At 50.3% G+C, this 12,872-nt stretch overlaps 1 pseudogene; it reads left to right on the top strand.

Annotated features, from left to right (window-relative positions):
* Positions 1-2,650: 2,650 nt before the first annotated feature.
* LOC101351003 (ADP/ATP translocase 3-like) lies at positions 2,651-3,638 on the top strand (annotated as a pseudogene).
* The last annotated feature ends 9,234 nt before the right edge of the window (positions 3,639-12,872 follow it).

The following is a 12,872-nucleotide window of genomic DNA, read 5'->3' as shown; positions in this document are numbered from 1 at the left end:
GTCTAGCCTCCCCATTATCCCACCTTCTCAGCACCCCTGCCCAGCGCACCAGCCTCCTGCTCCTGCCTGGAGCTGCTCTTGGGGCTGATGGCTGCACTCCGTGTCCAATGAAGTGCAAAGAGTGAGTGTCACAGTTATGGCGAGTCACAGCCCCAGGGTCAATCCTCGCCTTTAAATAGCAGAGCTGGGGGCTGCACACGCCCAGTTGCTTGGAGCCCACAGCTCTCCCAGATGCCAGTCCCTGGGTGTCTGCCCCCAGGAAGGTCTGAGGAAGCTGGGAATGTGTGTGTGCGCGCGTGTCAGTGCATGTGAGCGTGAGAGCATGCATGTGAGTTTGTAGGTTCAAGGGAGGCTGCTGGCTGGGGCGGGCCCCCCGGGCGTTGGGCAGAGACTTTGTCCTCACCTCTCATCAGGCTCTCCTTCCTCCCTGACCTCATCAACAACAGCCTCTGCCACTGCCAAGGACCCCCAGGGCTCTCTGGTGGGCAGGTGACCCTGCTGAGCCCTGTGTCTCCTTTCCCTGGTGTTCCCTGCCCCTCATGCCTGGCCCGTGTGAGCCCCCTCACATCTGCACAACCACCCTGCACAGAACCAAGGCTGCTCGTCCCATTTCGCAGACGAGAGCAGACCATGAGCATTTTGTGTTTGATTTTTGGAGCATAAACAGAGGTGCAGTGGTTAAGTGCTCAGCTGGTAACTGAAAGACTGGCAGTTCGAACCCCCCAGCCGCTCTGTGGGAGAAAGATGTGGCAGTCTGCTCTTGTAAAGATTTACACCCTTTGAAACCCTATGGGGGTGGTTCTATTCTGTCCTATAGGGTCGCTATGAGTCGGAATCTATTGACCGCAATGGGATGAAGATTAAAAAAAAGCAAAAGCTGGTGGAGAACTGAGACCTCTCCAGCCTGCAGGCCTGGCCCGAGATAAGTGGACATCAGAGGTGGCAGGGACCCCAGGGCCTCCCCTTGCCGCTCTTCTAGATGTGATGAGCCTTGAAGCTGGAGAGGGTGGGAGGTGTGCACAGCTGTTCCCTGGGCTAGGCTGCCCAGGCCCGGGGCTCCAGGAGGCCCGTGGATGAGGGGTCTGCTCGGCTTCCCTGCAGTGCTTGGGACCAGTTTGTTGCCAGTTAGAACTCCTGCTGAGAACTTGCATTTCTAAGAAGTTCCTGGCTAGTGCTGCTGGTCGGGGACCAGTTCTGAGAACCACTAGTAGAATAGTGGTTCTTAAAATTTATCATACATAAGAGTCACCTGGGGATCTTGTTAAACTGTAGATTTGGATTCAGTGTATCTGAGGGTGGAAAGGCAAATTCTCAGCAGGGGTTTGAACCAGAACGAATAGGTTCAAAGCCCTACTTCCAGGGATGTCCTTCCGGGGAGCTGTGCCCTGAGGCCACATTGTAGGGGAGTGATATGCCAGCCTCCTTTGCAGCCCCCCTCCCAATCTTTACACACCATGCTCCTCCAGCCCCAGAGAGGGAAGCTGTACTTCCCACAGCTCAGACCATGTTTCTCCCTAAGCCCTTTCATTTCTGGTCTTGGGCTCCCAGGGGCTCCCCTTGTTTGTGGGGTGAGGCTCAGGGGCTTCTTTCACTTTCTTTCCTTAAGCTCAACATGGACATGCCAACTGCTTCCTTTTGAATATTGGGGTGTGTTCAACTATTAATCTCTGCTGGGAGCAAATCTGAGCCAACAGAAAGTCCATTTAGCACCCTACTACACCTTCTGGCCTGATAATCAGGAGACAGAAATCAGGCAAAGGAGTCAGCACAGGGCCATGTCCACAGGAGGGAGTCTGCCAGGTGGGCAGATGAGGCAGGAGTCCACACACACAGGCACCCAGGCTACAGCACCACCCTCAAGAAATGCCTGAAGAAAAACTAATCACCAACTTTGCATGGAAAGGAAAGAGGCCCTGGATAAACAAAGCATCACTAAAGAAGAAGAACAAAGTAGGAGGCCTCACACCACCTGATCTCAGAACCTACTGTACAGCCACCTAGTCTAAACAGCCTGGGACTGGTACAATCACAGATACATAGACCAATGGAACAGAAATGAGAAACCAGATGCAAATCCATCCACCTATGGTCAGCTGATCTTTGACAAACGATCAAAGTTAGCCTTTTTAACAAATGGTGCTGGCAAAACTGGATGCCCACCTGTAAAAAAAAATGAAACAGGGCCCATATCTAACATCATACACAAAAACTGACTCAAAATGGATCAAAGACCTAAACATAAAACCTAAAACGATAAAGATCATGGGAAGAAACAATACAGACAATGCTAGGGTCGCTAGTACATGGCATAAATACAATACAAACCATAACTAACAATGCACAAACACCAGGAGATAAGCTAGATAACTGGGAGCTCCTAAAAATTAAACACTTGTGCTCATTAAAAGATTTCACCAAAAGTGTAGAAAGAGAATCTACAGACTGGGAAAAAATTTTAGGCTACGACATACTGGACAAAGGTCTAATCTCTAAGATCTATAGAATACTTCAACGCCTCAACACCAAAAAGACAAATAATCCAATTAAAAAATGGGCAAAGGACATGAACAGACACTTCACCAAAGACATTCAGGCGGCTAACAGACACATGAGAAATGCTCCCCATCATTAGTCATTGAAAACCAAAACCATGTTTTCGGTCCTGGCGGTGGCAGCAGAGCCAGCGGAGTGCACCCTCCCGGCCTTCGTGCATCCACTCCGGCTCTCCGTCTGCTCCGCAGACCAAGATGAACAGGCCCTCTCCTTCGCCAAGGACTTCCTGGTGGCCAGCATCGCCGCAGCCATCTCCGAGACGGCCGTGGGCCGGATGGAGCTGGTCAGGCTGCTGCTGCAGGAGTAGCATGCGAGCAAGCAGATGGCGGCCGACAAGCAGTACAAGGACATCGTGGACTGCATCGCGCGCATCCCCAAGGAGCAAGGCGTGCTGTCCTTCCGGCGCGGCAACCTGGCCAACGTCATCCGCTACTTCCCCACACAGGCCCTCAACTTCGCCTTTAAGGACAAGTATAAGCAGGTCTTCCCGGGCGGGGTGGTCGAGCACACGCAGTTCCGGCGGTGCTTCGCTGGCAACATGGCCTCTGGAGGGGCGGCCGGGCCACCTCCCTCTGCGTCGTCTACCCGCTGGATTTCGCCAGAATCCACCTGGCGGCCGACGTCGGCAAGTCCGGCACAGAGCAGGAGTTCAAGGGCCTGGGAGACTGTCTAGTGAAGATCACCGAGTCGGACGGTGTCTGTGGCCTGTACCAGGGTTTCAACGTGTCTGTGCAGGGGCTCATAATCTACCTGGGCGGCCTACTTCGGCGTCTACGACACGGCCAAAGGCATGCTCCCCGACCCCAAGAACACACACATCGTGGTCAGCTGGGTGATCGCCCAGACCGTGATGGTGTGGCTGGCCTTGTCTCCTACCCCTTTGACACTGTGTGGAGATGCATGATGATGCAGTCGGGGTGCAAAGGAGCCCACATCATGCACACCGGGACGGCCGGCTGCTGGCGGAAGATTTTCAAGGACAGGACGGCAAGGCCTTCTTCAAGAGTGCCTGGTCCAACGTGCTGAAGGGCATGGGCGGAGCCTTCGTGCTGGTTCTCTACCACAAGCTCAGGAAGGTCATCTAGCTGCCACCACCGCCTGCACAGTGGAGGGGCCAGACAACCACGCAGAGCACACACCAAACCGATATGGGCCACTGACCTTCAGGAAACTCCCCTTGTCCCTGTCCAGTCCAGATCACATCCTTAGAGGGCTAGGAAACCTGCCACAAGGGGCTTATCGTGACCACGTCTGACCATTGGCACCGCTGATTCACGTATTGATTATCTCGGGGTAGGGGGATCATGACCAATATCGTGGGTCCACAGTGGGGTATCTGAGGACCCCAAATCCAGACTACACCTGTCGTCCCCCTTCCCCCGTGTTGTGTCGAGTATTTATGTACTGAATTAGGTCTCCCATATGTACGTCAGCAGTAGCTCCTCTTTGCACAGCTGGAATCCTGCGATGATATTTTACGTTGGGCATTCTGCTGCAGAACAATAAAAACAGGACTTAGGGGGAAAAAAAACCGTCACTGTGGAGTCAATTCCGACTCATAGTGACCCTGTAGAACTGCCCCATAGGGTTCCAAGGAGCTGCTGTTGGATTTGAACTGCTGATCTTTTGGTTAGCAGCTGAGCTCTTAACCACTGCACCACCAGGGCTTCCGTTAGCCATTAGAGAAATGCAAATCAAAACTGCAATGTGATATTATCTCATCCTGACATCGCTGGAACAAAAAAAACCAACAAAACAGAAAATAATAAATGTTGGACAGGTTGTGGGGAGATAGGAACACTTATGCACTGCTGGTGAGAATGTCAATTGGTACAACCACTATGGAAAATGACATGGTGCCTCCTTAAAAAGCTAGAAATAGAAAATACTATACTATCCAGCAATCCCACTCCTAGGAACATATCCTGGAGAAATAAGAGCCGTCACACTAACAGACATACGCAAACCCTGTTCACTGAAGCATTATTCACCATAGCAAAGAGATGGAAACAACCTAAGTGCCCATCAACAAATGAATGGATAAACAAATTATGGTACATACACACAGTGGAATACTATGCAACGATAAAGAACACTGATGAATCCGCGAAACATCTTACAACATGGATGAATCTGGAGGGCATTGTGCAGAGTGAAATAAGTCAATCACGAAAGGACAAATACTGTATGAGACCACTATTACAAAAACTCAAGAAAAGGTTTACACACAGAAAAAAACCATCTTTGATGGTTAGGAGTGAGGGGAGGGATGGGGAAGAGAAATCATGAACTTGCTAGTAGACAAGTGTTAACTTTGGTGAAGGGAAAGACAACAAACAATATAGGGGAAATCAGCACAACTTGACCAAGGCAATGTCATAGAAGCTTCCTAGACATATCCAAACACCTTGAGGGACCAAGTCACTGGGGCAGAGGTCTGGGGACCATGGTCTCAGGGGACATCTAAGTCAGTTGGCATAACATAATTCATAAAGGAAATGATCTACATCCCACTTTGGTGAGTAGCGTCTGGGATCTTAAAAGCTTGCCAGCAGCCGTCCAAGACACATCTACTGGTCCCATTCCGTCCGGAGCAAAGGAAAATGAAGAAAACAAAAGACACAAGGAAAATATTAGTCCAAAGAACTAATAGACCACATGAATCACAGCCTCCATCAGCCCTAGCCCAGAACAACTAGACGGTGCCCGGCCACTACCACCGACCTCTCTGACAGGGATCACAATAGAGGGTCCCGGAGAGAGTGGGAGAAAAATGTAGAACAAAATTCAAATTCACAGTAAAAGACTAGACTTACTGGTCTGGCAGAGACTGGAGGAGCCCCTGAGATTATGGCCTCTGGACACCCTGCTAACTCAGAACTGAAGCTACTCCCTAAATCCACCTTTCAGCCGAAGATTAGACAGGTCTATAAAACAAGCAATAACATACATGAAGAATGTGGTTCTTAGTTCAATCAAGCATACAAGACCAAGTGGGCAACACCTGCCCAAAAGCAAAGATGAGAAGGCAGGAAGGGACAGGAAAATTGGACGAATGGACACGGGAATCCAGGATGTAAAGGGAAAGGGGAAGAGTGCTGACACATTGCAGAGACTGCAACCCATGTCACAAAACAGCTTGTGTATTAATCTTTGAATGAGAAACTAATTTGCAATGTAAACTTTCACCTAAAGCACAATTAAAAAGAAAGAGCTGCCCAAAGAACTGAACCTCCACGCCTTTTGAGATCCCTGGGTTCTGCTTTGTCCTGCCACCTCCTCTTGTGCTCCTGCCCCTCTGCAGACTCTGTGCCCCCCACCTCTGCACCCCACCCTGCGTGGCAGCTGTCTCACCTGGGCCCTGCCATTGGCTGAGTCAGAGGGCTGTGGGGGCAGCTTCGGCTTCCACCCCCTACCACCACCAACAGTGCCCCTAGCCCTCACTACCCAAGCTCTCCTGGCTGTAAGGCCTGGGCCTGGGGCAGCGCCTGGCCTTCTTGTCACTCTCCGCAGGTGGCCAGCTGCATTCCCCTCCCTTGACACTCCTACTCCACACCCTGCCCCTTGGGCCTCTTCCCAAGCTTGGCCCAGGTGGGCCCAGCCTCTCAGCCACCCCTGTCGGTTGCCCCATCGACAGTCCCATGGGTCCTTCTTCACCCAAGAATCTCAGTACAAGGGCAAATGGGGGAGGGATCCTCAAATGCCTCAAAGTTCCCACCTAGCTAGTGCCTGGTTCCGTGGAGATGGGGCTGCATCCCTTCCTCTCTGCCTGCCAGTCTCTGAGGGCAGGCTGGCTTCCAGGCTCAGGACTATGATAACGGGGCTGCCATACCCCACACATCTCCTCTCTCCTGTGGGCGCCCCACTTTTCTCTTGCCTCCTCCCCTTAAAACTCATTCTTCATACTGCAGCCAGAAAGGCCTTTGGAAGCACAAATCCAATCACATGACCCCCATGCGAAACCCTTTGATGGCTTCCCATTATTCTTAAGACATAGACAAAGCCCTAATGTGGAGGGGCAAGGGGTGAGGAAAAATACTACAACATCACCTGGTATGGGAAAAGAAATGGGTTTTTTGGGGGAAACTTAAACACCAAGTGTCCGCTAGAAAGGGCATGCTGTGTGCATTAGTCAGACTGCCGGACACACTGTGGGGATAGGTGTCTGGGAGAGGGACCTGCTCTTGCCGCTGCCCCTTTAATGCATGCTCCAGCACAGTCGCATTTGCTGGGAATGGGCAGCCGGATTCAGGCACCAGGCAGTCTGAGTGCAGCTGTCTGCTGAGCCAGGAGGTGTCTGCCGACACCAGCAGCCAGCACTGGGAGACCCTGCGGAAAGCTGGATTCTGGCCTGCTGTGCAGGAAGGCGAGCCAGGGCTCATGGAAGTCGGCTTCAGGTGCAGCCTCTTGCTAGGGGAGGAGAAGCCACTGAGCCTGACCGGAGCGTCTGGGCTCACTCACCACGTCTTCCTCACTGTGCTCTGCCAGGCTGGCTTCTCTTGGACCACGGGGCAGGCACATACCGTCCCCCTGGTTACCCAGCCGTTGCTCCCGGGCTTCCCTTGGTCCCTTCCCTCCTTACTCCACACACTCCTGATGCTCTGGGTCTCTGCTCAAGTACCACCCTGTTCAGGAAGCCTTCGCTGACTCCCTGGACTCTTCAGTCCTCCCGTCCATTCTTGGGCATGTTCCTCCAACGCATAATTTATAGCACTAGTTGCCACTGAGTTGACTCTAAACTCATGGCAACCTCATGCATGTCAGAGTAGAACTGTGTTCTATAGGGTTTTCAATGGCTGATTTTTCAGAAGCAGATCACCAGGCTTTTCTTCCGAGGCATCTCTGGGTGGACTGGAACCTCCACCCGCTGGGTTAGCAGCCAAGCTTGTTAAGCCTTTGCACCACCCAGGGGTTCTGTGTAATTTATAGCCACATGATTATCGTTTGATTATGTCTGTCTCTCTCCCTGGACCACAAACCTGCAAGGGCACCAAGCATGTTTGCTTTGTTCACCTTTGCAACCCTGGTGCCTGCAGAGTGCTGGCACATAGTACCAAGAAAATAAAAATTGCCTTGGTCCAAGGGTATGGTCCAAGAGCCAGACATCAGTGTCACCTGGAGCTTGTTAGAAATGCACACTCCCTGACCTGCTGAATCTGAGATTCAGCCCCATGATAACATGCGAGAGGTGCTGGTCTGGGCCTTTCAGAGGACGTTAGTTCCAGAAACTGCCAACAAGTGATAGGAGAACTGAGGGGACACTGAGGCAGCCCTGAGATTAGCCACAGCAGGATGCCGCTGCCCCACCCAAAGCCGAGGACGACAGAAGGGGATGGGGTCACTGGGATTGCAGAGGTTTGGCCTACCCCGTGGGTAGGCTGCTATAGAGAGAGGGTGCTTACGAGTGGGAGCTAGACCTTGGGTGGGCACAGCGGCTGATGGAGATGCCCAGTGATCAGAGAGGGCACGGGCTCCCACTGCTCTCCTCTCCCTGCCTCCTGTCTTTGCAGGTCCTCGCCATGGCCAAACCTCCCTGGGAGAGGTGTGATTTCCCAGATGGAGAGCAGGGCAGGGGAGGATGATGGATGGACCCGAGGGCCAATGGGCAGTTTCCCTCATCCACCTGCGCCGTTCCCTCCACCCACCCAACCTGCCACTGTAGCCAGTAGATAGGTGGGTCCCCAGCCAGACGTCAGCCTTCTTAGTTCACCCGAGGGTGCTCTTGCTCCTTAGTCAACCCACCCCAGGGGCTGCTCCCGGAGAGACGGCCTGAACCCTGGGTGACCATGTCTGCTCGGCCTGCCCCTGGGATGCTGCTAGACTGCCCGAGCCACCCTTCTGCTCAGGCTGGTCTAGGAATCTGGGGTGCTCACACCCATCCTCACTCTTGCGCTGCACTGACCGACTGCCTGCTTTTCACACCTCACCAGCATGACTGGAGGTGGGAAAAGCTTACCAGGCCCCACACCCACAGGGGAGCAGCAGGGAGCGCGAGGAGCTGGAGGCCTGGGCCCACGAGCAACCCTGGTGTTGGGGGCTGGGTGAGTGGGAGGTGCAGGCCCTGCTCTTTTATATTAGATCAGGCAGGAGTTAAAAACACCTCTGCTGGTGGGCCTCCAGGAGACACGTCACCCTTATTGGTAGATGGAATTAACCAGCTGTCCATGGGCAGAGTCCATGGGGCCCCGACGCTGACTTTACTTCTGGGCCTTCCTCATCCCAGAATTCCCCCCTGCGTAGAAAGTCCTTGCAAGGAAAGCCGATGGGACAAGCACAAGGGCAGGAAGCCCTGGCCCTGCAATCTGTATTGCTGACTGCAGCTCCCAGTGTCCAGGGAGGCTGGCGTCTCTGTACCCCGGCTGGCCCAACATTTGGCACTGTAGTGCCATCCCCATGTCATTCCATGCCAGTCAGGGAGGGGACAGTTTCCTCATCCTGGGAGTTGGCAAAGGCTCTCTGGTTACCCAGAGACTCCTGGGAAACTCGCAGGAGCAGTTGCCAGGGGAGTATTAAGTGTCTTAGTGAGCATGTTCCCACAGGCACCTGGCAGGCAGCTCACCTTGGGCCTCCCTCACTTAGAACCTGGCAAACCCTGTAGGGATGGGGCCCTCCTCCCTGTTAGGGAGGGCTGGAAATGTAGAAACTCAGCAAAACCTTGCTTCTTCTACTGCCTTATTCCTTAGAGCTGTATGTGCAGCTCCACCCTTTCGCCTGCTTCTGGGCCTAAGGTGCCATTCCACTCCTCATTGTGGGCCTGGCCAGTGGGATCCGGCCAAGTGACCCAGTGGTCCTGCCAATACACCAGAGGGGCCCAAGTGTGCTTGTCATCCCTGTGGTCCATGCCCTCCTCTCTGTGACTCCCCCTCCTGCTTCCATTGCTCCCACCACATTCCCTCGTGTTCAGCTAGATGGGGGAAAGATGGGGGAGGGCCACGGCTCTGAGGAGGGGTCAGTAATGGGATAAAGAGTTGGCACAGCACTATGGGACCATTTCCTGTCCCCTTAGGGTCCATGGAAGAGACCGTGGCAGCCCCTGGGCTGGGCACCCTCCTGGTTCTCGTGCTGTTGCCCCCATTCCTGGCCTGGGCTCCTGGCCCAAGCACTAAGGGCGTCCTCTATGTCAGTCCTGCCCAGAAAGTCCAGTCCAGGGATCTCAAACTTCATTCCCCTCCAAAAGCCACGGGGCCGGAGGTGAGCGGTGAGTGAGCCCTGGGGGAGCTCCTTGTGTCTTGGGGAGGGGAAGGACACAGTCACGCCCCAGAAAGTGGCATCTTTCTCTCCTTAGCTGGAGGCTTCTGCCCAGGGTGTCAGGGCCAGTGAACAGGTGAGAAAGAGGAAGTAGGAAACAGAAAGTCAAGGGAAAACACGGTTAAGGCCAAAAGAACAAATTGCTTACTTGAAAATGGACTACACATCCTAGAGAAGCGTGCGGGTGTAAAAAGAAAAACCGCAAATCGGGCAGCCCCTGCCTTCCACACCTCCGGGCACACTGGCAAGGTGCCAGCATCCCACCCAAAGCAAGAACCTGCTTTGCATTTAAAAAACAAAATGCATTTCTCCAAGCCTCTGGCATGTCCTGGTTTGCACACGAGCACTGTAATTGGGGTGCTCCAAGAGGCTCCGTCTACCCCGGAGATAAGAGACTTTTAAAAAATTTTTTATAACATGCGGGGCTGGCAGGAGAAGCAATTTTCTTCCTCAAAACAATTTAGCTGATTTTTTGAAAATAATACTTTATTATCTTTTGGTGAAAGTTTACTCAGCAAATTAGGTTCCCATTTAACAATTACTAGACAAATTGTTCAGTGACATTGGTTACATTTTTCACCATGTGTCACCGTTCTCATTAATTCCATTCTGGATGTTCTGTTTCCAGTAATCTGGTTTCTCTGGCCCCTTACCCTTTCATCTTTGCTTTAGAGTAACTGTTGACCATTTGGTCTCATATAGATGATTTTTTAAAGTGAGCTGTACTCACTGGTAATATTCTTTATTTTACGGGCCAATCTGTTATTTAGCTAGAAAGTGACATCAGGGGGTAGTTTCAAGGCTTATGGAGTATCTCAGGGTGACAGTCTTGGGGAGTCCTCTAGTCTCAACTGGTCCAGCAGGTCTGGACTTGCTAAGAATTTGAGTTATCTTCCACATTTCTCTCCCCTTCTATCAGGATCCATCTATCACGGCCCTGATCAAAACCATCATTAGTGGTAGCTGGGCACCATCTAGTTATTCTGGTCTCGGTTAGATGAGACCATGGTTCATGCAGACCATTAGTCCTGTAGACTAGCTTCTTTGGTTTCCCCCTTTTCTTTTGCTCCAGATGAGTAGAGACCAATAATTGTGTCTTAAATGGCCGCTCACAAGCTTTTGAGACACCAAACTAGGATGTAGAACATAAACTTTATGAATTATGTTATGCCAGTTGACTGAGTTGTCCCATGAAACTATGGTCCTAAGCCTTCAAACCCAGAAAACCAGTTCCACAAGCAGTTTGGTTATATCTGGGAAGTATCTGTAACTGTGCCCCCTATGAGCTTTATTAGATATGAATATATATGCAGCACACACATGTATATACATATAGACACATGTATGTATCACATACATACACATATATACATACCTATGCATATATATGTACCTATGCAACCACACATATATTTTTTGGTTGTTGTTACAAAATAATATATGTCCTAGCATTTATCAAAAACATCCTTTCATATATGTGTGTGTGTGTGTGTGTGTGTAGTTCTTAGTGACATCATTTACCTGGGTCAAGCTGTGTGCACTTCACCCACCTTCTGTGATGCTCTTCCCATCACCAAAAAATAACTAGTGTCTACTCTCAAAAAAGTGGTCACCCCTCCATCCCTGGTAGCCACCAACAAACGGTTTCTGTGTGTCTGTTTTTGTCTTCTTATGAAAGTGAGATCGTACAATATTTGTCCTTTTGTGACTGATTTATTTCATTCAGCATAATGCCCCCAGCTTCATCCACATTATAAGATGTTTGAGAACTCATCATTATTTTTTATGATTGCATAATATTCTACTTATTTGTGTACTGCACTTTGTTTATCCATTCATCCGTCGATGGGGACTTGGGTTGTTTTCATCTTTTGATTTAGCTGATCCTAACCAAGTATCTGAGCTGTCCCCTGCAAAGCGGGACGTTTGTATGAGGGATAGAGGGAGGGAGAAAGGCACCCACTTTGATTTCTGACTGCACATAAAGAAGAGGTACAGGAGACAAGCAGGCTAGGATATAAACTTATACTACACCCAGGGAAGGTTTTTTTTTTTAAATATAATTTTATTTATTTTGCTGCTGTTGTTGCAAAACAAACACCAATCCAACAGTTTCTACATGTACAATTCAGTGACATTGGTTACGTTCATTCTCATCTTCCTTTTCTGAGTTGTTGCTTCTCCATTCACGTAAATTCTCTGCCCCCTAAGTCTCCTGTCTAATCTTTCAAGTAGCTAGTGTCACTTTGATCCCGTAGAGATAGTTCTTGAAAGAGCATAATGCTCAAGGCAGATATTTTTAATAGTTAAACTAATCTACTGTTTGATTTTAAGATGACTTCAGGGGATAATTTTGGTTCATCCAGCCTTCATGACTCCAGGAAGTCTGGAGTCCACGATGATTTGAAATTCTGCTCTGCGTTTTGCCCCTTTTGATCAGGATTCTTCTATAGAACCTTTGAACACAGTGTTTAGTAATGGCAGTCGGGCATCATCCAATTCTTCTGGTCTCATGGCAAAGGAGGCAGTTTTTCATGGAGGCAATCAGCCACACATTCCATATCCTCCTCCTATTCTTGACTCTCCTTCTTCCTCTGTTGTTCCAGGCAAATAGAGACCAATTGTTGTGCCTTGAGTGGCTGCTTGCAAGCTTTGAAGACCTCAGGCTGTATGCATCAAACTAGTAGGTAGAACAGAGGCACTAAGCATGTTATTAGGCCAATTAACTGGGATGTCCCATGAAACCATGACCCTAAACCTCCAAACCAAGAAATCAAATTCCGTGAGGTTTTTGGTTGTACATAATTAGCCTCAGTGGCTACTCTTTATTTTTTTTTTCTCGTTATTGTAAATATATCTATCACATGACTTTTGCCAATTCAACTTTTTACAGGTGTACAACTTATTGACAGCAATTGCAATAACCGGCTGTGCAACCCTACCCTTAATCAATGCCAGTTTTCCATCGTCATTAATCTTCCTTCCTCCCTCCCACCACTGGTAACCACTAATATACTTTGTTCTCTATACATTTATCTTTTCTTGTCTTTTTATATAAGTGAGGTCATATA

The sequence above is a fragment of the Trichechus manatus genome, unplaced genomic scaffold (genome assembly GCF_000243295.1).
Source record: "Trichechus manatus latirostris isolate Lorelei unplaced genomic scaffold, TriManLat1.0 scaffold00155, whole genome shotgun sequence".
Lineage (NCBI taxonomy): Eukaryota > Metazoa > Chordata > Mammalia > Sirenia > Trichechidae > Trichechus > Trichechus manatus.
Note: the sequence above shows the minus strand (reverse complement) of the source record. Positions and strands in the feature narration are given on the sequence as shown.